Source organism: Callithrix jacchus, chromosome 2, assembly GCF_049354715.1.
Source record: "Callithrix jacchus isolate 240 chromosome 2, calJac240_pri, whole genome shotgun sequence".
Classification (NCBI taxonomy): domain Eukaryota; kingdom Metazoa; phylum Chordata; class Mammalia; order Primates; family Cebidae; genus Callithrix; species Callithrix jacchus.
Window position 1 is genome coordinate 173,500,907 of NC_133503.1, and position 23,864 is coordinate 173,524,770.

Sequence of the window (23,864 nt, forward strand, 5' to 3'; positions counted from 1 at the left end):
CCTAAGAATCACGCTGGGTTCCCTGTAGATGCTCAGTAAATACATGTTTTAATGCACTTATGCCTGAGTTCAACGTAAGAACCACCAATGCAATGGCCACTTTATTAATTAAGGACCACCCTCCTCCCACTCTGGGTCTGCTTCCTTAGAGGTGCCAGCAAACACTCCCCACTCCTCCTCCCACCGGCTTTACCGGGAGCAGGGCCTGAAGCCGTGTCCCTGAGCTGCTCTGCAAATGCAGAGTCCTGGGGTTGGAAGAGGCTGTGTAAACCATATTTCCTTTTGGAAATTCATAACGCATGTATTCATTTTTGATGATCTTTTATTAGAAGGCCTCAGAATGAATGACAGAGACACAGTCTTTGGTCTTAGAAAACACACACCTTATTAAGAGTTCTGAGGCCGGATGCAGTGGCTCACGCTTGTAATCCCAGCACTTTGGAAGGCCAAGGTGGGAGGATCACCTGAGGTCAAGAGTTCGAGACTAGCTTGGCCAACATGGTGAAACTCCATCTCTACCAAAAATACAAAATTTGGCCAGGCGTGGTGGCGAGTGCCTTTAATTCCAGCTACTCGGGAGGCTGAGGCAGGAGAATCGCTTGAACCTGGGAGGTGAAGGTTTCAGTGAGCCAAGATCACACCACTGCACTCCAGTCTGGGCAACAGTGCAAGACTCTGTCTCAAAAAAAAAAAAAAAAAAAAAAAAAGTTCTGAGAAGTCCTTTGGCACAGAGATTTTAGGTATGTTTATCTGGGTTTTCCCAAACGATTCCCACCTCCCACTTCTGGTGAATCACCTAGCAGTGTTGCATGGGCTGCATGTTGGACTCTGACTAGAAGGTCAGCAAATCAGGCTAAAGCAAAATTGAGGATGAAAGAATAAAGAACTTATCTTTTAACTTCATAGTAGGAAACTTCAGTCCCCCGAAGCCTGGAAGAGCCTGGTGTGTGTGCACCACCAGCTGTTCAAATGCATCCTTTTAAAAACACTGTGGTTCTGAGCGGGGTGGTCACAATACACTTGAATCCTGCAGTCGCTAGTTCACACTGTTCCTCCCCGGCTCCCAGAAATAACAACAATGGGAGGAGGTGGAAGAGGGGGTGTGCACGGCGGGGGAGGGGCTGAGATGAGAAGTGCTGGTGTGGGGGAGTGACCCACTCCTGGGTTCTAAGAGTCTTGCTCATCGGGTTAAAATTGGGGCAGAGCAAATGGCTCATCCAGTGTGCAGACCTGTTGGCATTGGAGGTGGGAGAGGAGGAGGGAGTGGGAAACACAGCCAAGCCGACCAGGAACACAGTGTAGCGAGGGAACGCGGCGGAGGCGGGTGTGGAGATGATTTCTCTAACACTTTTCTTACTCTACCATTTTACTTTCAAAGCAGAGGCCATACACCTTCCAGACTTTGGGAGGAAACGGGCAGATTCTGAAATGGACCCATCTACCCACCTGGGGTGCATTCTCCACCCTTCCACCTCTGGGGAATGAAGATGGAAGGGGCCAGGTTAACATGAGGATGGGAGAAAGGGAGGGAGAGAGAAGGACTCTTCTAAGGGAATACATCTTGTGAAACTCAAAATCAGAGGCGTTTCTAAGCCCCTTTCTGCTTGAAGGTGATGCGTGATTAAGGGCTTGCGCCAGGCAGGCCTGCATAGGGCCCAAGCGTGAGAGTAGAATCTTCTGGGGCCCATCGCCTGCGTCATGTCCCTCCTCCCCTCTTAATGTTTTCAGGTAGGACCTGCGCCCAAACTACATGTGCTGTCCCCCCAGGTAGGGCCTGGACCTGCTCCTCCATGGTCCATTTCCAGGCCCCATGTGTGTCTGCTAAGCTCTGGGGGGCCCTTCGTGGAGGCACCTCCCTGGCTGTAAGGCTGCCAACCCTAACTCCACCTCCAGTGCAGTGGGCGCCCTTTCCAGCAGCCACTGGGCATGCCTTCCAAGGTGCTCTAAAGCAGTCACTGACCGAACAAGATTTGTTGAGCACCTGCTAAGTATCAGGCTCAGAGAAGACATAAAATACAAATGAGTTAAGGTCCAGGCTCTCGAAAAGTTTACAATCCAGTGCAGTCCAGAGCAGGAGGAGGCATCCCCCAGAGAGGCACCTGAAAACCCCGGGAGCTCCTGGATGGAGCTGCCAGCGCCTGTCAGGCGAGAAGTACAAAACAGATGAGCCCTGGCCTGGGCAGGGACTGCTGTGGGCGGAAGGGACCAGACATGTGGAAAGAGTTAGGGAGACAGACAGGAGCTAGAATTAATGGTGCAATAAAAACAAGAGTTAACTCACCCTCAGAAGCCAGAGCACTTTTTAGGGCATGAGAAAAACAACAGTTCAGCACAGCTGGCGGGTGGCGTCACAAGGAGGGAAGGGGAGAGAGTTGGCGTTGACCTCGCAGGTGGCAAATCACAGCCTGGACAGGGAAAGTGTCTCTAGTGCCCATAACAAAACCACCTGTGATCATTCTCTTTTTATTTTGAAATGGAGTTTCACTCTGTCACCCAGGCTGGAGTGCAGTGACGTAATCTCGGCTCACTGCAACCTCCGCCTTCCAGGTTCAAGCAATTCTCCTGCCTCAGCCTCCCGAGTAGCTGGGATTAAAGGCGCCCACCACCACATCCAGCTAATTTTTGCATTTTTAGTAGAGACGGGGTTTCACCACGTTGGCCAGGCTGATCTTGAACTCCTGGCCTCAGGTGATTCGCCTGCCTCAGCCTCCCAAAGTGCTGGCATTACAGGCGTGAGCCACATTGCCCAGCCAACCATTCTCTTCCACTTAAGACTCTCTTTAAGAATGTGCTGAGCTTTTCGGGAGTGCCACCTCAGCCAATTAGCTGCACTAGCCACTGGGCACTTCCATTCACAATTTTTTTTTTTCTTTTTTTTAATGAGAAGGGGACTCGTCTGTCATCCAGTCTGGAGTGCAGTAGTGCGGTCATAGCTCACTGCAGCCTCGAACTCCTGGGCTCAAGCAATCCTCCTGTTTCAGCCTCCTGAGTATCTGGGATTATAGGCATGTACCACCATGCCCAGCTGATTTTTTAAAATGTTTTGTAGAGACAGGGTCTTGCTATGTTGCCCAAGCTGTTCTCAAACTCCTGGTGTCACGTAATCCTCCCGCTGCGCCCTTCCAAAGTGCTGGGATGACAGGCATGAACCGCCCCACCCGGCCTACATATTCTTAATATGCTGTAACTTCAGGCCCTTGCCAACTGTAGACACAACATTCAATTCCAAAATGTACATAGTGGTGTTTTTACTTTGTTTCTTTATTCATATTTGCTGAATTAACTGGAGTACTCATATCACCATCTCTTCCAACACCTGGCCCTGAATATGTGTGTCTTTTGTGTGGCCCCCAGCAGGGCCAACTTAGAAGGAAGGAGGCCTTCCCCACATGTAAGGCAGTGCAGGTGTCCGGTGGTGCCTGGCAGGGCCATGGATACTGAGCCAGCACCAAGTCACCCAGACCATCTCTGCCAGGGTCCCAGCTGTCACCCTGCAGCCACGTTCCCCAGCTCCTATGTTCATCACCTTATTGGCTCTGTGGGGTGCTCAGGATCCTTCTAATCCATTTTCTTTCTGCTCTGAGTATCCAGAGGAGGTCTGGTATCTACCAAGCACAAGAGTGTCCCCACAGCTCACCCAGCCACAAGGCCTGCAGTAGCCACAGGACTCCTTGTGGGCCCAAGGACATGGCTGATGAGTGCTGCTGGGAGGTCTTGCCAAGATCCTCTATCCCTTGCTTTTATTTAATTGCTCATCAAATATGAATGAATAATTGGAAACAAACTGGAAGTGGTCCTTATCCTCAGAGAGAAGACAGCTTCTGGATCTTTCTCAGAGTGTACAATTGGCCCTTAGAAAAATTCTGACGTTTTCAAAGCCACCTTCACTCCAGCCTCTCTTATGTTGGAGGTAAGTGTGTGACCTGGAGCCAGGCACATGCACCCTCAGGTCCTCGAGGGGCCGGGGCTTCTGAGCTTCCCCATTCCATCTTCTCTGGGCGCTGTCCTTGTCTCCCTTGTCATCACTGACCTTTCGGGTGTCCCATTCCTCTACAGGCCAGGCATTTCTGGAGGTCTAAATTGCAGCCCTTCACACATTAGTGGTCAGCACATGTTCCAGCTTTGTAAAGACATCTGAAGGCATCGTTTTCTGTAGCGAATCCCTAGACCCAGTAACACTAGGATTGGAGTCAATGAGGGCAGCTGTCTATTGCAAAGGCCATGTCTAACTCTTAAGAGCAGTAAACACATAGCCTTTTACTCCGCTGCTTGGCCCCGCCCCTCCTCTCTCCTGCCCACTTATGACATGGCCGAGCCAGGCCACGTTCATCAGCTGTTAATAGCTGCCATTTAGAAGCTTTTATTCCGTTTCACAGAGAGATGAACAAATTGTTTCTGGGGGAAAAAAGGGGGGCATGTTTTTCCTAATCAATGAATCTATTACTTATGTTAGATTTAGTCCTTTTTAAGGATGTTTACTTCGAGAAGATAGAACCTGCAAAAAAAAAAAAAAAAAAAACAAAAAGGCACACTACCTAAAGATTAAAAAAAAAATAAGTGATATAGATAGCTAACTTTTGCCGAAGTGTGGACTTGGAGTCTCCAGGATCAAAGTGTGCTCCTTCGCGGAGAGAGAGGAGAATGCAGTCATCTGATTAGCTTTGTTGTAGGCGACGTTTGTACAAAACAGGGTATCCCACGCTTACTACCTTCAAACTGTGCAGGCGCCACCTCCCCCAAAAATGCTGGTTAAAATGGCCATTGGCAACTTCCAAGCCCAGAGAAACTTCCTCAGGCTCAATGTTTCAGTTTTTACCCCTACCCGTTCTTCCTATGTTATAATTTGCTCCCATCTAGAACAAAAACAAAAAACCATCCAGAAACAGTGGTGGAAGCAAAGGCAGCTCAGAAACCAACACAAATAAGGAGCTGTTTGTCATCGGTGAGGAAGCAGACCACAGGCTCTGAGCATCTGTGGTTTGTCCAGAGGGTGGACCCTGGGAAGCTGACACGAGGCGGCCGGGAGTCGGCCGCGGGCCGCTGCTGCCCTATCATTGCCTCCGTTGCCTGTAATTTTCAAGCAGGATGCCCCACATCACACAACATCAACATCCTTCCCTGCGCTTTTTATAACATCAATGCTGAGTTTTCGCTGAACAAGCCCTCACTTGTCCAAGCCTCAGTTAGTCTGTTGTATAACATATGTAGATCGGTATTTTTATTGACTTTCGAAACACACCAAATGTTGTTCTAGGAGGCGTGGCATGTCGGTTCACAGAAACACTTAGGTTATCCATTGCAAGCACCAGAAGGGACTTTCGTGGTCCTGTAATTTAACCTACTCCTCTAGCCAGTGTGGAAATGAGGCCAGGAGACTTGAGTGAGTATCTGATCTAAGGATACACAGATCTTTCCAGAAAGAGCCACAGCCAGAATTCAGGCTCTCTGACTTCTGAACCAGAGCTCTTTTTACTCAGAGAGACCAAAGAAAAGACTTAATCTTTTAAAGGCACGCTCTATTGGCTCTGATTAAAAAAAGGGGGAGAAAGTTACTTAAAATACAGAGGGAAGCTGGAAGCCTGATGATAGCCAATTAAGTTAATACACTCTCCCAATTAAACCTTCTCCACAAACCAAATTGTGGAATTTGTGTTCCTCACTTCTCTTCCAGTAGAATCCATAATGAGCTGTGAGGAGACCCAAAGGTGAAGAAGAGGAAAAAGACAGCCGAGAACCTTGAAAATTCAGCCTCAGACCCTTCATGCCAAGGGGTACAAAGGGATGCCCATCGCCCGCCCTCTCCTCCAATTGCCCATGGCTACAGGGGGCATCTGATCTCTCATCCCTGTGGTTCCATATCAGGATGGAGTGGGGGCTCTCAGGTCCCTAGCAGCTGTCCCCTCCTGAAGAGGGTGTGAGGATCGATGAAGGACTGGTTGCCAAGGGCAGCAGGCAGAGGCTGCAAGGCACCACATTGAGCCCAACATCTTCATTATTAAACCTACAATTTAAACCCAATTATACTTTGCAGAAGGCTGCAGTCTCCCATTTAAACCACTCCTGGAGGAAAATAAAAAAGCCTGTGATACAGAGTTCAAGGCAAGCTAGAGAAGCACTTGTGCCGCAGGAAGCTGGGATTCGGGCTCACCACAATGATAGTAGCCCTGGGGTTCTCACTCAGAGGGAAGAAGAACAATGGGATACTAATGCTAGAGAATAAAAACAAGATGTAGGCATCCTCCCTTTAGGAGAAGCAACGAGATATCCTGGAGATTTAGAAGTAAGTTTATTTACTTTCCTCAGCAGGAGAAGGCCTAACACCTCTGTGAGGTCTCAAACTGGTAACAAGTTCCTCCCGAATGCTGCCTGGAGAAAAAAAAAAGGAATCACTTGCTAACATCTAGAAATCAGGATTGTCCAGGCAGAAAGTAACTTTGCAGCCTTCTATTGAAAAAAATCTATTATCCAGTGATACTATGGGTTATCTGGAGCCAAGTTTGGCTGTCAGCTTTACTTATTTCTTTATTTATTTTGAGACAGAGTATCACTTTGTCCCCGAGGCTGGAGTGCAGTGGCTCAATCTCAGCTCACTGCAACCTCCACCCCCTGGGATTCAAGAGATTCTCGTGCCTCAGCCTGAGTAGCTGAGGCTACAGGTGTGTGTCCCCACACCCAGCTAATTTTTGTATTTGTAGAGACAGTATTTTGCCATGTTGGCCAGGCTGGTCTTGAACTCCTGACCTAAAGTGATCCACTCTGCTGTCAACTTTAGATGAATGAATGGGGCACTGGCTGTCTTGTCTACCCCAGTCTCCACCACTCCCTATTGCCTGCTGGCATAGCAGACCTGCATCCGGGTCCCTTATCATGCAGATATGCTTTTGCCTTGTGCTTCTGCTTAAAGAAAGTTATGAAGAAAGTGAAATCTGCCTTATAATGGTACCTCAATAAAAATTTTTCTTATATTTATCTCACTTCATTTATTTATGTTATCCATCTGACACCTCATAGACATTTAATTATTTGATTTCGAATCCAAATGTCCTTCAGGAGACACGTGTCCGACAGCAGCTGCTGAAAATACCAATCATAAGGAAAGTACATTTTAATTCAGATAATAATCATCAAGTACCCGCTGGGGTCAAGAGGCTGTGCTGGCCTTGGAGGAGGGGCTCAAGGATAACTAAAGGCCACGGCTTTCACTGTGAGCATTTCAACTCAGAAGACTGGGTATGACCGTGGAGAGGATGGTGGCTTAAGGAAGGCTCCAGACACTATGGGATACAGAGGAGGCAGCAACCACATCTGCTGAGACAACAGGAAAGGCCGTATCTAAGCAACAGTATTTGAAATAGGCTTCAAAAAAAGGGGTGACCTTGACAAGTAAAGAAGAAAATCAGCCGGGCATGGTGGCTCACGCCTGTAATCCCAGCACTTTGGGAGGCTGAGGCAGGTGGATCACCTGAGGTTAGGAGTTCGAGACCAGCCTGGCCAACATGACAAAACCCCATCTCTATAACAAATACAAAAATTAGCTGGGTATGGTCGCGCAGGGCTATAATCCCAGCTACTAGGGGAGCTGAGGCAGGAGGATAGCTTAAACCTCGGAGGCGGAGGTTGCAACAAGCGGAGATTGTTCCACTGCACTCCAGCCTGGGCAACAGAGCGAGACTGTCTCAAAACAACAGAAAAAGGAAATCAAGAGAAACCTGCTCAAGGATAAGTGTGGTGGCTCATGCCTATAATCCCAGCACTTTGGAAGGCTGAGGTATGAGCATCAATTGAGCTCAGGAGCTTGAGACCACCCTGAGCAATGTAAGGAGACCCCGTCTCTCAGATAAAAACTGATTTTATTTTATTTATTTTTGAGACAGAGTGTTGCTGTGTTGCCCAGGCTGGAGTGCAGTGACACTATCTTGGCTCACTGAAGCCTCTGCCTCTTGGATTCAAGTGATTCTCCTGCCTCAGCCTCCCGAGTAGCTGGGACTACAGGTGTGCACCACCACGCCTGGCTAATTTTTGTATTTTTAATAGAGATAGGGTTTCACCACGTTGGCCATGCTGGTCTTGAACTCTTGACCTCAGGTGATCACCTGCCTTGGCCTCCCAAAGTGTTGGGATTACAGGCATGAGCCACTGTGCCCAGCCTCTACAAAAGCATTTTTAGGAGAGATCCAAGATGGCTGATCACTAGCAGCTCAAGCTTGTAGCTCCCAGTGAAAACGCAGAGAACGAGAGGACGCCACACTTTCAGATGAATTTTTGTTGCTCACGGACCAGGAGATTCCCAGTGGATGAAACCCATGGGTCACCAGCGCGAATCTTGTGGCCGGCGCGGCGGTTTTGCTGGCACCCCAGTACGGGGGTTCTTGGTGCAGAGTAAAAGGGACTGGGTCCCCTTTTGGTCGACATTTGGAGCTCCGGGAAGGCAGAGTCACCCATTCAGCAGATTGAAGAAGGGATTCAGGAGGGAAGCCAGACCAGAGACTCCCAGGCAGAAAAGCACCACAAATCTTGACACTGCTGTATTAGCCCACACAGTGGGTTGCTCAGATTTCGGCACTGGGAATTAACAAGTTGGATGTCCACTCAGAGACCTAATTTGAAAATCAGTAATTACAAAGACAACAGGTGGATAAATTTACAATGACTGAAGAAACCAGCATAAAAAGTCTGAGAATACTTAAAATAAGAATGCCTCTCCCTCTATAGAGGATCACAGTTCCTCATCAACAAGAAAACAAGGCCTGATGGAGAACAAGTGTGTTCAAGTAACAGAATTAGGCTTTAGAAGGTGGATAATAAGAAACTTCTGTTAGTTAAAAGAACATATTCTAGCCCAATGTAAAGAAACTAAGAACCTTGAAGAAAGGTTTGATGAAATTCTAACGAGAATAGACAATTTAGACAGGAATCTAAGTGAATTAATGAAACTGAAGAATACAATAGAACTGTGCTAAGTATGCACAGGTTTTAACACTCGAATTGATCAAGCAGAAGAAAGGATATCAGAGGTCAAAGACCAACTTAATGAAATGAAACAAGAAGACAAGATTAGAGAAGAGTAAAAAGGAATGAGCAATCTCTCCAAGAAATATGGGACTGTGTGAAAAGACCTAATTTACGTTTGATAGGTGTACCTGAATGTCATGAAGAGAATGAATCCAAGCTGGAAAATATTATTCAGGATTATTCAGGAAAACTTTCCCAACCTAGTAAGGCAGGACAATATTCAACTCCAGGTAATACAGAGAAAACCACAAAGATATTCCTCAAGTAGAGCAACCCCAAGACACATAATCGTTAGATTCACCAGGGTTGAAATAAAGGAGAAAATTCTAAGGGCAGCTAGAGAGAAAGGTCAGGTTGCCCATAAAGGGAAGCCTATCAGACTCACAGCAGATCTCTCAGCAGAAACCCTACAAACTAGAAGAGAGTGGGGGTCAATATTCAATATCCTCAAAGAAAAGAATTTTCAACCCAGAATCTCACATCCGGCCAAACTAAGCTTTATAAATGAAGGAAAAATAAATTTTTTTGCAAACAAGCAAGGACTCAGAGAGATTTCATCACCACCAGCCCTGCTTTACAAGAGCTTCTGAAAGAAGCACTACACACAGAAAGGAACAACCAGGATCAGTCATCCCAAAAACTTACCGAAAGGTAAAGAGTATCTCCATAATGAAGAATCTATATCAACTAATGGGGAAAATAGCCAGCTAGCATTAAATGACAATATTAAACTCATAAATATCAATATTAATGCTAAATTTAAATGGATTGAATGCCTCAATCAAAGACACAGGCAAATTTAATAAAAAGTCAAAACCCATCGGTACACTGTATCCAGATCCATCTCATAAGCAAGGACACACAAAGACTCAAAACAAAAGGTTGGAGGAAGACTCACCAATCAAATGGAGGAAAAAAAAACAGGAGTTGTAACTTTCGTCTCTGACAAAATAGACTTTAATAGTAACAAAGATTAAAAGAAACAAAGAAGGACGTTACATAATGGAAAACCGATGAATGCAACAATAGGAGTCAATGATCATAAATATATATGCACCCAATATAGGAACACCCAGATACAAATTCTTAATGACTTATAAGGAGACTTGGACTCCCGCACAATAATAGCGGGAGACGTTGACACCACATTGTTAATATTCGATGGATCAACAAGATAGAAAATTAACAGGGACATTTATGATTTGAACTCAGACCTGGAACAAGTAAACTCAGCGAATATTTATAGAATTCTTCACCCCAGGTCCACAGAACATACATTTTGTTGTTGTTGTTGTTGTTGTTAGAACAACTCAGCAAAATAAAATTCCTGTTTATTGTTAGACAACATTGTTTCACACATACATCAAACAGGCCAAAAAAAATAAACAGCAACTTCATAGACAAAAAAGGAAAAAAAGGAAATCTTTTAATCTCTGGCCTTTTAACCATCTCATACAAACCAACTACTTATAGTACAGCTAAGTACATACACAACAAAGGTACCGGAATGCTCGGAATACGATTGTTTTTCTGTTGTCGTTTTCGCTTTTTTTTTTACAAGGTTTTTTTTTTCCTCCTTTGAGATTATAATGAACATGGTCACACCACAATAAAGTCAGAAGTAGGACAGAGAACGCTCCGAAGGCTGGCTTGGTCATCCGAGATCATTAAAAATGGATGACCCTAACAATATGTACAAAAATATAAAATGTAAATAAAAAATACAAACAAATTTCCTTTTTAAAGTACTTTTAAGAAAAAAAGCAGGGCCTTGGAAGTTTTGGTTCTTTTTTCCTCCCCTGTTGCAAATTCTCATGGTTTGGGTTGGGTAGTGGAGAGCGCGTCGTTCGTCTGCGGGTGGCACTGCCCGCGGTGGGCGGGCGGGCCGGCCTCTCTACTCGAAGGTGACCACGTTTAGATTCTGAGAGGGGAAGTGAAGGGTGAAAAGGTCACGGCGGCCTTTTTTTTTTTGTTTTTTTAGTTTAACTTTTCCTTTTTTGCTGTCTAATCATCCTAGTCGGTCTTCTGCTTCTTGGTATCGACATCATCATCATCATCATCATCATCATCTTCAGCTGCCTGCTTGCCCGTAGCAGACTCAGCTTCCTCATCTTCATCTCCATCCTCCTTCTCGCCATCACCTTCTTATTCCTCCTGCTCTTCGTCCCCACCTTTTTCCTCTTGTTCATCTACCTCCGTTGTCAGCCTCCTGCTCCCCATTTTCCTCATTCGCATTCCCATTAGCAGGGGCGTCTCTTCCATTTTCCGCCTCTTCCACAACTTCCTTCTTCTCCTTCAAGTCCTTGGTGGTGATTTCGGAGCTGGTGTCTACCGCTGCGTCTGACATGGTGGGGCACACCGGTGATCCGATGCGGGGGATTAAAAAGAAAGCGAGATTTGAAGGACTCTGGCGATAAAGCTGCCGGAGTCGGCGACGGCGGAGGGGCTGCTGCGAGCAAGGAGTCGGATGAGGAACAATGCAAAGATGGCTTTTCAGAGCAGCCAGTCAGAACATACATTTTTTTTTTTAGTATTACATTACACCTATTTTGAAAGTGACCACATAAATGGAAGCAAATCACTCTTCAGCATTTGCATAGCATTTCACAGACTTAAATGAAATATTGGTTGGCTGTTTGTTTGTTATTTTCTTTCCTTATTCCTTCCTGTCTCCATCGTTAAGCACAATTATCGGCATAAAAGAGGCTTTTAATACCTACTTTTAGATTGCATTCCAGCCTGGGAAATAGAGCAAGACTCCTGTTCTCTCTCTCCCTTTTCTCTTTCTCTTTCTTTCTTTCTTTCATAAAAAAAAAGAGAGAGAGAGAAAATAGTTATCAGCACCACCTGCTGCCTTTCTCCTGGGTCTTTCCTTCTCTGGCTTAAGTTCTCTGGCTTCTTTAACCACTCTTCACATGACATGTTTGAGTCTCTGCAACATAATCCTCCCTTGTTCAGATTTTCAGTCATTCCTCTTCATGAACAGCATTCTACAAAAGGGTAGGAACTGCCCTCATCCCAGCCCTCTGCAGCCTGAGAAATGACACCACCATTTTTGGTGGCCCCTGTTGATCAGCCAGGGAAGGGGAAACCAAGCAGCCGGCAGATGCCCATCCCAGTCGGGAGTGCTGTCCAGCAGTGTGTTTCTTACTCCACAGTGGCAGGTCATGAGAGCCTGGCTTTCTGGCTGGATGTTTCTTTTTTACCCTCAGGGTTCTTGATGTGGGCTTTCCCTGTTTTGTTAGGAGGATAGTGAATCAATAAAAGGTCAACAGCATCTTCAAAATTAGTTTGTCGGCCGGGCGCAGTGGCTCATGCCTGTAATCCCAGCACTTTGGGAGCCTGAGGCGGGTGGATCACAAGGTCAAGAGATCGAGACCATACTGGTCAACATGGTGAAACCCTGTCTCTACTAAAAATACAAAAAATTAGCTGGGCATGGTGGCGCATGCCTGTAATCCCAGCTACTCAGGAGGCTGAGGCAGGAGAATTGCCTGAACCCAGGAGGCGGAGGCTGTGGTGAGCCAAGATCGAGCCATTGCACTCCAGCCTGGGTAACAAGAGCGAAACTCCGTCTCAAAAAAAAAAATTAGTTTGTCATCAAGATTTGATCAGAATGCTCAACTCCAAGAGGTCTTGGAACTTATTTGGTATGTGTTAGTATCTAGCAGTTAAAATGCACAGTTCTTTTTCATTTAAATTTTGTATTGTTATAATTGTAGATTCACATGCAGCCATAGAAAATAATACAGAGAAATATCCCTTTTACACTTTCCCTAGTTTCCACCAAACCTTTGCAAAACTACAGTACAATATCACAACCAGGATATTGATATTACTACAATCTACCAATCTCATTCAGGTTTCCCCAGTTCTGCTTGAACTCATTTGTTTGTATGTATTAAGTTGCATATCATTTTGTCACCTGTGTGGGCATGTATATTTATAAATTAAAGACTCCATGAAAATATCATCCCCTTTCTTTTAGGCTGTCATCTGACTGAAATTCTCAAACTTGCTGTTAGGCAGAATCTGTTCTCCATTCTTTCTTGGGATGGTGGAATTCTAACCCACAAATAGAATTTTAATAACAGAAACAAACAGGCCAGGAGTGGTAGCTTACACCTGTAATTCCAGCACTTTGGTAGGCCAAGGCAGGTGGATCACTTGAAGTCAGGAGTTCGAGACTAGCCTGGCCAAGATGGCAAAACCCTATCTCTACTAAAAATACAAAAATCAGCCAGGTGTTGTGGTGGACATCTGTAATCTCAGCTACTCAGGAGGCTGAGGTAGGAGAATTGCTTAAACCCAGGAGGTGGAGGTGGCATGAGTTGAGATCACACCACTGCACTCCAACCTGGGCAACGGAGGAGACTCTGTCTCAATAAACAAACCAACACCCCAAAGTACAATGAAATAGAGTAAAAAAAAAAATTTTTTTTTAAACTAGCTGGGCAGGGTGGCACACACCGGTACTCCTGGCTACTTGGGAGGTTGAGGTGGGAGGATCACTTTCATCCAGGCAGTCGAGACTGAAGTGAGCTATGATTGCCCTACTGCACTCCAGCCTAAGTGATAGACCAAGACATTCTCCCAGGGAAAAAAAAAAAAAAATACAAAGAGAGACAGAGAGTGAAATCTGCACAAGAGAAAATGAGGTGAGTATGTACAAAGGCAGAGAAGCACTGGGGTGTGCAGGGAACAGTGAGAAACCCTCCCTCAAAGATAGATAAACTTGGAAAGGGAGGAGTTACGCAGTTTAACTTCTGGATTCTGTTCCCACCTCCTCCCCCAGCCCAGCTTCAAAGAGGCAGAGGCGGCATCTTAACTACCTGATGACAGCTGAGTGATGCAGAAGGGCCACCCTCACAAAAATCTCACGCCTCGAGAGCACCCAAACCACCTCCCAGAATGCTGATGCCAGGGAGCTGGGGGAAGGCTCAATGTTACCGATCTGCAGTTCTGGCTGCTCATACACCCTGGTATTTAATGCAGCACCAGCTGAGACCCAGGGCCCTGCTGGGGATATGCCTCATTATGCGGTATGGCTCCTGCTTTCATCCAGAGGAAACTTACAAGCAGGGAATTAGCAAACACATGGGCTACCATCATCTTTCCATGCAATTGCTGATAGAAATGCCTTGGAGTTCAGACTTGGCTCCCCACCTATCCATCCTCAAAACGTATAGTCTCTTACCTTAAAAATGCATCCTGGGCCCAAAGTCTTTTCACTGGCTTCATTGCAGTCATCATAGCACGAGCCCTTATCATTCCACGGACACCTCTGCAAGGGTCTCTTAATTGGTCTCCTTGCTCCTCCTCTAACTCCCCATCACCTGTTCTCCACACTGGAGAAAAGGTCAATTTAATCATCTCTCTCTCTCTCTCTCTCTCTCTCTCTCTCTCTCTCTCTCTCTCTCTCTCTCTCTCTCGGAGATGGAGTTTCACTCTTGTGGCCCAAGCTGGAGTACAATGGCATGGTCTTGGCTCACTGCAATCTCCAGCTCCCAGGTTCAAGCGATTCTCCTGCCTCATCCTCCTGAGTAGCTGAGACTATAGGTGCACACCACTGCACCTGGCTAATCTTTGTAGTACAGATTGAGTTTCACCATGTTGACCAGGCTGGTCTCGAACTCTTGACCTCAGGTGATCTACCCGCCTTGGCCTCCCAAAGTGCTGGGATTATAGGTATGAGCTACCGTGCCTGACCCATGCCACTCTCTTACTCAAGACCACCAAATGGCATCCCTTGATACCTAGCATAAAATCTGCAGTCTTCACTGTGGCTTTCAAAGTGCTGCATAACATTACCCCTGACTGCCTCTTCCCCATAACCCACCCACTCACTCCACTCCAGCCACAGTCAGTCAGGTATTTACTGAGCGCCTGCGAAGTGCCTGGCAGCCCCCTCACTGCTGGGAGTGCACCAGGAACAGCGCCCCCCTTGCTCTGTCTTGAATAGAGGAAAAGTGCCCTTACCTCACATCACAGCACCCACTCAGACCTTCTCAAATATCCTCTGTGGAGCAGCGCCCCCTCATGACCCCACTCTTCACCCTCCCGGCACCCATGCTTGGCAGACCCTCATGTCACACATATCCTTGAGCACTGTATTCCCTCTTTGTCTCCTCCACTAGAGTGCAGCCTCCAAGGGGACAGGCTTTCTGTTTGTTTTGTTCACTGTGGCACTCCTGCATCTGGTGGGTGCTTGGTACAGCATGATGGAAATAAGAGCTACTCTGTAAGGCCCTGCCCAAAGGAACTAGCAGAACTCAGAAAGGAGGATGCACGGGTGAGCTGAGGCAGGCAAGAGGGGGTGGTGGAGATCAAGAAAGCCATGACTGGAAGTGTAGGAGGATTTGACATGGGTGGTGTTAGAGATGGCAGACTGGTCCATGTGTCCCTGAAGTCAGTTCCTGGGGATTCCTGCCACATGATAAAGAGGGACAGGAAGGACAGGGTAAGCTGTGGGTATCCAAGGGCTGATTGTTTTAAAAATCATCTGCATCTCCAGAAATCCTGCTTCCAGAGTCCTGGATAGCCCCAGGTTTTGGAGACACTCACTGTTCAGAGGACCCTACAAGCCCAGAGATAAACAACATCATAGCAGATGACAGTTTTCTACGGAACACTGTCTTTCTCCTTATCCCCACTGAGGGCCTCACCGGGAAGGCAGAGCCAGGCGCAGTTCACTTGGGGAAAGGAGCCATCCTGAGGGATAGGAGAAGCCTGTGAAACACCCCAGGGACACTTGGGGAGAGCATAAGGGACTGCAGGTGAGCACCAGGAAGGTGAAGACATCAGAGTCACACCGTCACCTTTGCACTCTTGAATCAGACGTCTACCCCAGATTCACTGCCACGCTAATCACTTAACCCCTCTAGCCTTCATTTTCTCATTCACTTACCTATACAGGTCATGGAAAATAAACAGATATCTGTGGACCTACACTGTGTCGCTGATTTAGGACAAAAGATGCACAGGTGAAATATCCTTCCTGCCTCTCAAGCCCTGTTTAGTGCTACCAGGAGACATAAGGAAGGAAGCAACTTTAAAATAATAAGCCCTACCTCACAGGGCTGCAAAATGTAAGACGTGAATATGAATGAAGGCCCCCTATGAAATAGAGTTAATGAAGTTCTCTGATCTTGCTAGCTTAGCGCTGCTCCTAATTTTAGCGAGTGCTGACAAGGGACTGGAGAACCCCAAGGTCAGGGTTATTCCTGTGCTATTCCAGGCCTGAGAACCAGTTTCCTGGAGGACCAGTGCTAGGGAGAGACAAAGAACAGGGCAATCCACCCAACACCACACACCCATGCGCAGCTAGCCCAGCCCCACTGGCACTGCAGTGCCCAGATAACCTAAAATCTGTCATTGCAATGCAAAGACAAGCTCACACCTGGGATTGCAATGCCCAGATAACCTAAAACCTTCTCTGAGTCTTTGGTTTCAACCTCCACCCCAACCAAGCCTGTGATCAGAGCTGCTGACAGGCAGCAAACTGGAGAGATTTAAATTTCATCTCCTTTTAATTTTCCCACCCACCCCTTGCCAGGAATGCCTACAGGCAGGGAACAGCCTTCCCTAGAAGGATGTCCAGAAGGCAGGCATCAGGAGAGAAACCCCACAGCTTTCTGCTGGAGGTGTCAGAAAGACCCATCCTGCCTTCTCTCAAGAGGAGCCTGAAGGTTCAATGAGAGCAGCTTGGCTTTAGGATGTTGCGATTATGTGCTGGGTTTTGAAAGGGGGATACTTCCTCTGAAACAGCTTGATGACAGCTGATTTGATTCCCCTAGCCACATTACAGATGAAGAATGGGGAGTGGCTGGAAAAATGACATGTCCATAGTCACACAAATAATTTGTGAGCAAGTCAGGTATAGAATACAAGTCTTCTGACTCCCAACGCTTTCATCTCCTATTAGCAAATAAACACACAACAGCGAAACAAAAAAAATAGACCAGTGCTAGGGAGAGACAACAGTAGAAACCCTGTCTCTACTAAAATACTGGCACCAGCTGGGTACAGTGGCTCACACCTATAATCCCAGCACTTTGGGAGGCTGAGGCGGGCAGATCACGAGGTCAGGAGTTTGAGACCATCCTGGCTAACACAGTGAAACCCTGTCTCTACTAAAATTACAAAAACTTAGCTGGGTGTGGTGGTACGTGCCTGTACTCACAGCTATTCAGGAGGCTGAGGCAGGAGAATCAATTGAACCCAGGAGGCGGAGGTTGCAATGAGCTGAGACTGTGCCACTGCACTCCAGCCTGGCAACAGAGTGAGACTCCATCTCAAAAAAAAAAAAAAGACTATGTCATGGCAGGTCAAGGACATTATTTGTCTGATCAAATATCTTGTTGCCCAGTCTGGGAAATGAGGCTAGCACTCTCGGGTGGCTTGTCTGAGCAAGGCCAACACATTTACCAGGAAGAGAGCCAACTAGACGTTTCCAGAATGCACCTCTGCTGGCAACGGACAGCCACTCATGGCATCATTTTAAATTTGTGACTTCAGTCCCACATAGCCTGAGCTTTTTCATGGTAATCTAAGGAATACGGACCTTCTTGGGAATATAACTCAATCGAGAGTTTTAACAGAGAAAAAACAACTACATACTTTGGGAATCCCAACAGGCCTGAGGGCTATGCGTGAGCACTCCGCCCTGTGGTAGAGAATGCTGGCTGGCAGGTTCCTGGGGCAGGATTATGGGGCTGGGGCATTGGGAAGCTAGCTCTCTGAGGTCCGGTGGCACAGCCATTCGCACCACAGGGAGTGGGAGGGCGACCCTGGCATTTGGCAAACAACTCCTTGAGCACAATACATGGACTGGATGGTTCTGCCACCAGGGGGAGCAGAGGTCAGTATGGGACATGCCCTGGAAGCTGGCCAGCACAGGCAGAGCCCTCAAGCCATGGGACTCTTACTGTGAACTCCTTTGCACACACATGGAGGACAAAAGAAGGTGGAGGCTTGGGTCATTCGTCGCCAGGTTGGCAAGTTGAGACTGATGGTGTTCAGGACGCTACCCCAAAACACGGCACCTTGGCACCTGAGAAAACAGCAGAAGCAGGGAGGCCACTCTTACCTGCTCCTTGCTGTCCCTATATTCAGAGGAAAGGAGCATGCTATCGCTAAAGATACAGGGACACAGAGAAGAATCTGAACACAGGCCTTGCTAGGTTCCCTCCACTCCACTTTCTCCCTTTAGATCATACCTTCTTTGTCAATTCTGTTTCTCCATGAATACTCATGCTTCACAAAAGCCAAGCATAAAAATCTTACACGTTTACTATTTCTTTGGGTCATTTTCAAAGGCTCTCATGACCTGTAAAACTTTTTAAAAAATTATTTTGAGATGGAGTCTTCCTCTGTTGTCCAGGCTGGAGGGCAATGGCACGATCTTGGCACACTGCAACCTCTGCCTCCTGGTTCAAGTGATTCTCCTGTCTCAGCCTCCCAGGTAGCTGGGATTACAGGCATCCACTACCACACCCAGCTAATTTTTGTATTTTTAGTAGAGACAGGGTTTTACAGGCTGGTCTCGAACTCCTGACCTCATGAGCCGCCTGCCTCAGCCTCCCAAAGTGCTGGGATTATAGGTGTGAGCCACGGCACCTGGCCCATGACCTGTAAAACTCATATTAAATAAAACTGTGGCCGGGTGCGGTGACTCATGCCTGTAATCCCAACACTTTGGGAGGCTGAGACGGGTAGATCCCAAGGTCAAGAGATTGAGACCATCCCGGCCAACATGGTGAAACCCCATCTCTACTAAAAATACAAAAATTAGCCGGGCGTGGTGGCACACATCTGTAGTCCCAGCTACTCAGGAGGCTAAAGCAGGAGAATCACCTGAACCTGGGAGGTGGATGTTGCAGTGAGCCAAGATTGTGCCCCTGCACTCCAGCCTGGTGACAGAGCAAGACTCTGCCTCAAAAAAACAAAACAGAACAAAAGCTGTATGTTTTTCTAACCTGTCCTTTGTTACAGGGACCCCTGCCACGAACCTAGTGATAGGTAAGGAAAGAAATCTTTTCTCCTCTTTGGGAGGAAATCAAAGGGCTCCCTGGAGAGAGTGCAGAGCACAGTGGATAGGCCTTGTCCAAGTGGCCTCTGAAACTCGGGGTGAGGACACACGGACCACCTTTCCATCTGCGGGTTATCTGCAACGAACCAACTGTCAGAGGTGCTTGTTTGCACCTGTTGTCCTTGGATAATAGCACCCTTTTTACTCTCAAAAGTATCCTAATTTTATGAAAAATCATACGATAACCCTGGTTACAGCACCCTTTGTAACATATTTTTTCCAGGGTGATGATTTAAATACTATTTTTGAGCACAATTCCTTGTGTATACCAAGAATGACAAACATTGGCACACCAGTCCACGCCCACCTCTGCACCCACGGCGGATGCTGCTAATGCATCACAGCTCTGTTTCCCACTGATCCTAGACAAAGCGACAGAATCCTCTCAAAACAATTCAGACAGCCAAGAAAACGAGTCAATGCGAAAACTGATATTGATCTGCTCTCGCTGGTCTATACTTCATCTGTTCAGGAAGCTACTCAAAAGGACTTCAGCTTCCTGAGGCCAAGAAGGCAGAGCCATAAAAATGCTGCCCTGGTTGAACCTGGGCATTTGTCTTGGCCAAGGCCAAGATTGTAGTCTCATTTCTTTGGGGACTGGCAGTGACTTCTGCCCAGGATCCAACAGACTGTTGGTTGGATTCCAGGCATTCTGGGCAGAATGACTTCCAATCAGTCCAAACCAGCTAGAGCCCCACACTTCTATTTAGAGCCCTATACTTGGTTGCTTATGTTGCTCTAAGAAACAGTCTATGCAGTGGCTTGCTATAATGGTAGGCGCTCCACTGGCCTCTATGGATCAAGTTTCACTAGGTTATTTTGTACCCCTCTCAGATTCTGGCTACGGTAGAAGGCACAATTCAGACCAATTCTGCTGAAATTTAACATTCTGCTTCCTAGAACAGACCCATGATTTCTTCATATTAGAAAAAAAAATCATTTACATGAGTTAGGAAACCTCTCGCCACAAAATTATAAGACGATCACTGAACATTCACAAAGATAGAACATGGTGACCTAATACAACTTGAAATAGAAGAAATTTGACCTTACAAAGGAGTCTTCACCTCCAAAGAGGGGATGATGCTAAAACAGGAAGGCGAAAAGGCTAATGGAATGCTTTTTGTAAAAATGGACGACTCTAATGAGCATGTTGGTATCGAAAGGTGAGAGGTAGAGTGAAAGCATGAGCGAAGGTGACTTGGGCCTCATGGTTAGTGAGATCTGGGCAGGGATGTATGTCCAGGGCGCGTGTGAGAGCTCCTTGGAGGGCAAACACTTCCCACATACACTTGAATCCATGTATTATTTTTTAAAATACTTATTGAGCACCTAGTGCGTATCAGGCACTATTCTAGATGCTGGGGATAAAACAACAAACAAAATAAACAGAACTAAAACTCTCTGTACACACGTACACACACCCCCCAAGAGGTGTGGCCAGTTTTTATCTGGATGGTGGTGTTATTGGTCTTTATCCCCCCTTGGGTCCATCCACATATTCTAATTTTTCTTCAATAAGCACAAATTTCTTTATTACTATGAAAAATATCAGGCCAGGCATGGTGGCTCAGACCTGTAATCCAAGCACTTTGGGAGGCGGAGGCGGGTGGATCACTTGAGGTCAGGAGTTTGAAACACCCAACATGGTGAAATCTCATCTCTACTAAAAATACAAAACAATTAGCTGGGCATGGTGGCACATGCCTGTAATCCCAGCTACTTGGGAGGCTGAGGCAAGAGAACTGCTTGAACCCGGGAAGTGGAGATTGTAGTGAGCTGAGATTGCACCACTGCACTCCAGCCTGGGCAACAGAGCAAGACGCCATCTCAAAAAAAAAAAAAAGAAAAGAAAAGAAAAAGAAACATATTGCTTAAAAACTAAACATTTTGAAAAGAAGGCACTGAGACACAGGAGAGCAGGCCATGGTTATCTCAGGGACACTCGTTTATTTTTCAGTTGAATTATGAAGGTGGGGACAAGGGAATCCAAGTTATTTGGATATTCCCCTCTTCCTTCCTTTCTTCTTTCTTTCTTTTTTTTTTTTTTTTTGAGAGAGAGTCTTGCTTTGTCACCCAGGCTAGAGTGCAATGGCTCAGTCTTGGCTCACTGCAACCTCCACCTCCTGGGTTCAAACGATTCTCCTGCTTCAGCCTCCTGAGTAGCTGGGATTAAAGGCACCCACCACCATGCCTGGCTGATTTTTGTATTTTTAGTAGAGATGAGGTTTCACTACGTTGGCAAGGTTCGTCTTGAACTCCTGACCTCGTGATCCACCTGTCTCAGCCTCCCAAAGTGCTGGGATTACAGGCGTGAGCCACTGCACCCTACCTTGTTCCCTTCTTTCTAACAACCCTGTGAGGTGTTTGTTGTGGGGACTTGGGAGGATTCCAGGTGGGGACGGAGCTAACAGCATAAATGACACATACTTCATTGCTTCATCTAACACAGTGTCTTATCCTAGCAGGGGGAGAATTTTCTTTAAGCATGATGAAGCTATTCAGTTATTCAGTAAAATCCTATGAAATAATTTGAATATATCCTTAGCCTCAATAATTATACATGCAAAAAAGGAGAAAAAGAAAACAGTGTTTTTACAATGAGATTCTTTCCTATTCAACCATGAAGGGGAAAAATCTTTTTTTTTTTTTTTTTTTCAAGAATTCAAATTAAGATAATATTGGAGAATACATGTCAAAAAAGATTATATAATTCTCTCAAATGATATTAATATCAAAAGGTACTCTCCTTTTTTTTTCTGGAAGTTAATTAAGACCCTCTCTTGGACACCAGTTATGACAGAAGGGACTTTTTACCTAGTAAGGATGTGACAGACCTACTCCTGACCCTCCTCTGTTAGTGGCCAGTAAACATGGGCAAGGCAAGGTCCCACCTCCTACTTTTGAAAAAAGCCAAACTAACAACTCCGCCCAGTCTCAAGGAACTGAGAGAATTTTAAGTCCATGAGCGTGATTTAGAAACATCAGAGCAGGGTTAAGTCAACAACCAAGCCACAGACCTCAAAAGGACCAGACTTGATGGTTCAATGATGCCAAGAAAAAGATCCCACCTATAAACCCTTTAGAAAGCAACCCCCTCAGACAGTCCAGAGAAACCAGTTCCACTTTGCAGACCAGCCCTGTACAAAGCTCTTACCACGTTAGGAAGAGGTTACTTCTGCTTTGGTTATAAAACAGGCACAATTAAAGGGAAGAAAAGGAGAGACTAGGACAGAAAAACTCTACATTTCATGTCGCCTGAGCCAATGAGCCGAGTCTTGAAGTCTTGATTTCATTTTTTCACCTACCAGCCTCTCAAAATGCAGAGTCGTTGTCTGGATTAGAAAATTACACACATCATGCATACCTGGTTTTTCAGTTTCTTCCATGGGGTATGGTTCTTCCATTTCTTTAATATCTGAGGCACCAATATCCTGGCTGAGAATCTGACAGGGAGTGGGTGCCCCCTCAATGGTTGTTGGGGATAGATGCATGAATGAATGGGTGAAAAATCCGTCCTAAAAAAACCCGGATGACATGGGCCTGCCTTCAAAAGAGCCATTCCCCTTTTCCTAGCAATAATTTTGACTATTCATTCCATGAGGAATTTATTATTTTCAATATGCTAGGCATCATGCAAGATACAATAGTATAAAAATATGACAGACTTCCACCATAACTGATGAGAAAAGACAGGCAATGGCAAGCAGTAGAATACGGGCAGGCTCACGCCTGCAGTCCTAGCAGTTTGAGAAGCTGAGAAGGGTGGACCACTTGAGCCCAAGAGTTCGAGACCAGCTTGGCAACATGGCAAAAACCTGTCTCTACAAAAAATACAAAGATTAGCTGGGCATGGTGGTGCATGTCTGTAATCCCAGCTACTGGGGAGGCTGAGGCTAGAGGATCACCTGAGCCTGTGAAGTTGAGGCTTTAGTGAGCCGTGATTGTGCCCCGCATTCCAGCCTGGGCAGCAGAGTGAGACCCTTTCTCAAAAAAAAAAAGAATGTAACCAAATATGAAAATACATGATATACTCAACACTAAAGATATTCATAGTAGGTCAAAATCAATTTATGTATGGCAGAATTCAGCAGGGGAAAAGAGTACTAATGCTATTCATATACCATCCTCCAAAGGTGAGGCCGGACTGGCTAATCTGAAAGAATACTTGGAAGAGTTCTTTCTCTTTCTTCTTTCTTTCTTTCTTTCTTTCTTTCTTTCTTTCTTTCTTTCTTTCTTTCTTTCTTTCTCTTCTTTTTCTTTCTTTTTCTTTCTTTTTCTCTCTCTTTCTGTCTGCTCTCTCTCTCTCTCTTTTCTTTCTTTCTCTTTTTTTGAGATGGAGTTTCGCTCTTGTTGCCCAGGCTGGAGCACAATGGTGTGATCTCATATCCCTGCAATCTCTGCCTCCCGGGTTCAAGTGATTCTCATGTCTCAGCCTCCCAAATAGCTGGGATTACAGGCGTGTGCCACCACACCTGGCTAATTTTGTATTTTTAGTAGAGACAGGGTTTCTCCATGTTGGTCAGGCTGGTCTTGAACTCCCGACTGCAGGTGATCTGCCCACCTTGGCCTCCTCCCAAAGTGCTGGTATTATATGCATAAGCCACCAAGTCTGGCCTCCTGGAAGAGTTTCTGAATTCACTTAGAAGCTCATTTTTCTATCCAGTACTACCAAATAACAGATAGCAGAGAAAGTGCTAGGTAGACAAACAGAAGAAACAATAATCTTCATTCGATTCACATCTTCCAGCAGTAGTGGTAA

The 23,864-nt window shown here is 46.1% G+C and overlaps 1 protein-coding gene and 1 pseudogene across 9 annotated transcripts in view; both read right to left on the reverse strand.

The window, feature by feature from the left end:
- Positions 1-23,864, reverse strand: part of PDZD2 (PDZ domain containing 2) — a 471,153-nt gene that overhangs the window by 338,680 nt on the left and 108,609 nt on the right. The window lies entirely within an intron of this gene.
- Positions 10,904-11,520, reverse strand: LOC144581478 (prothymosin alpha pseudogene; annotated as a pseudogene).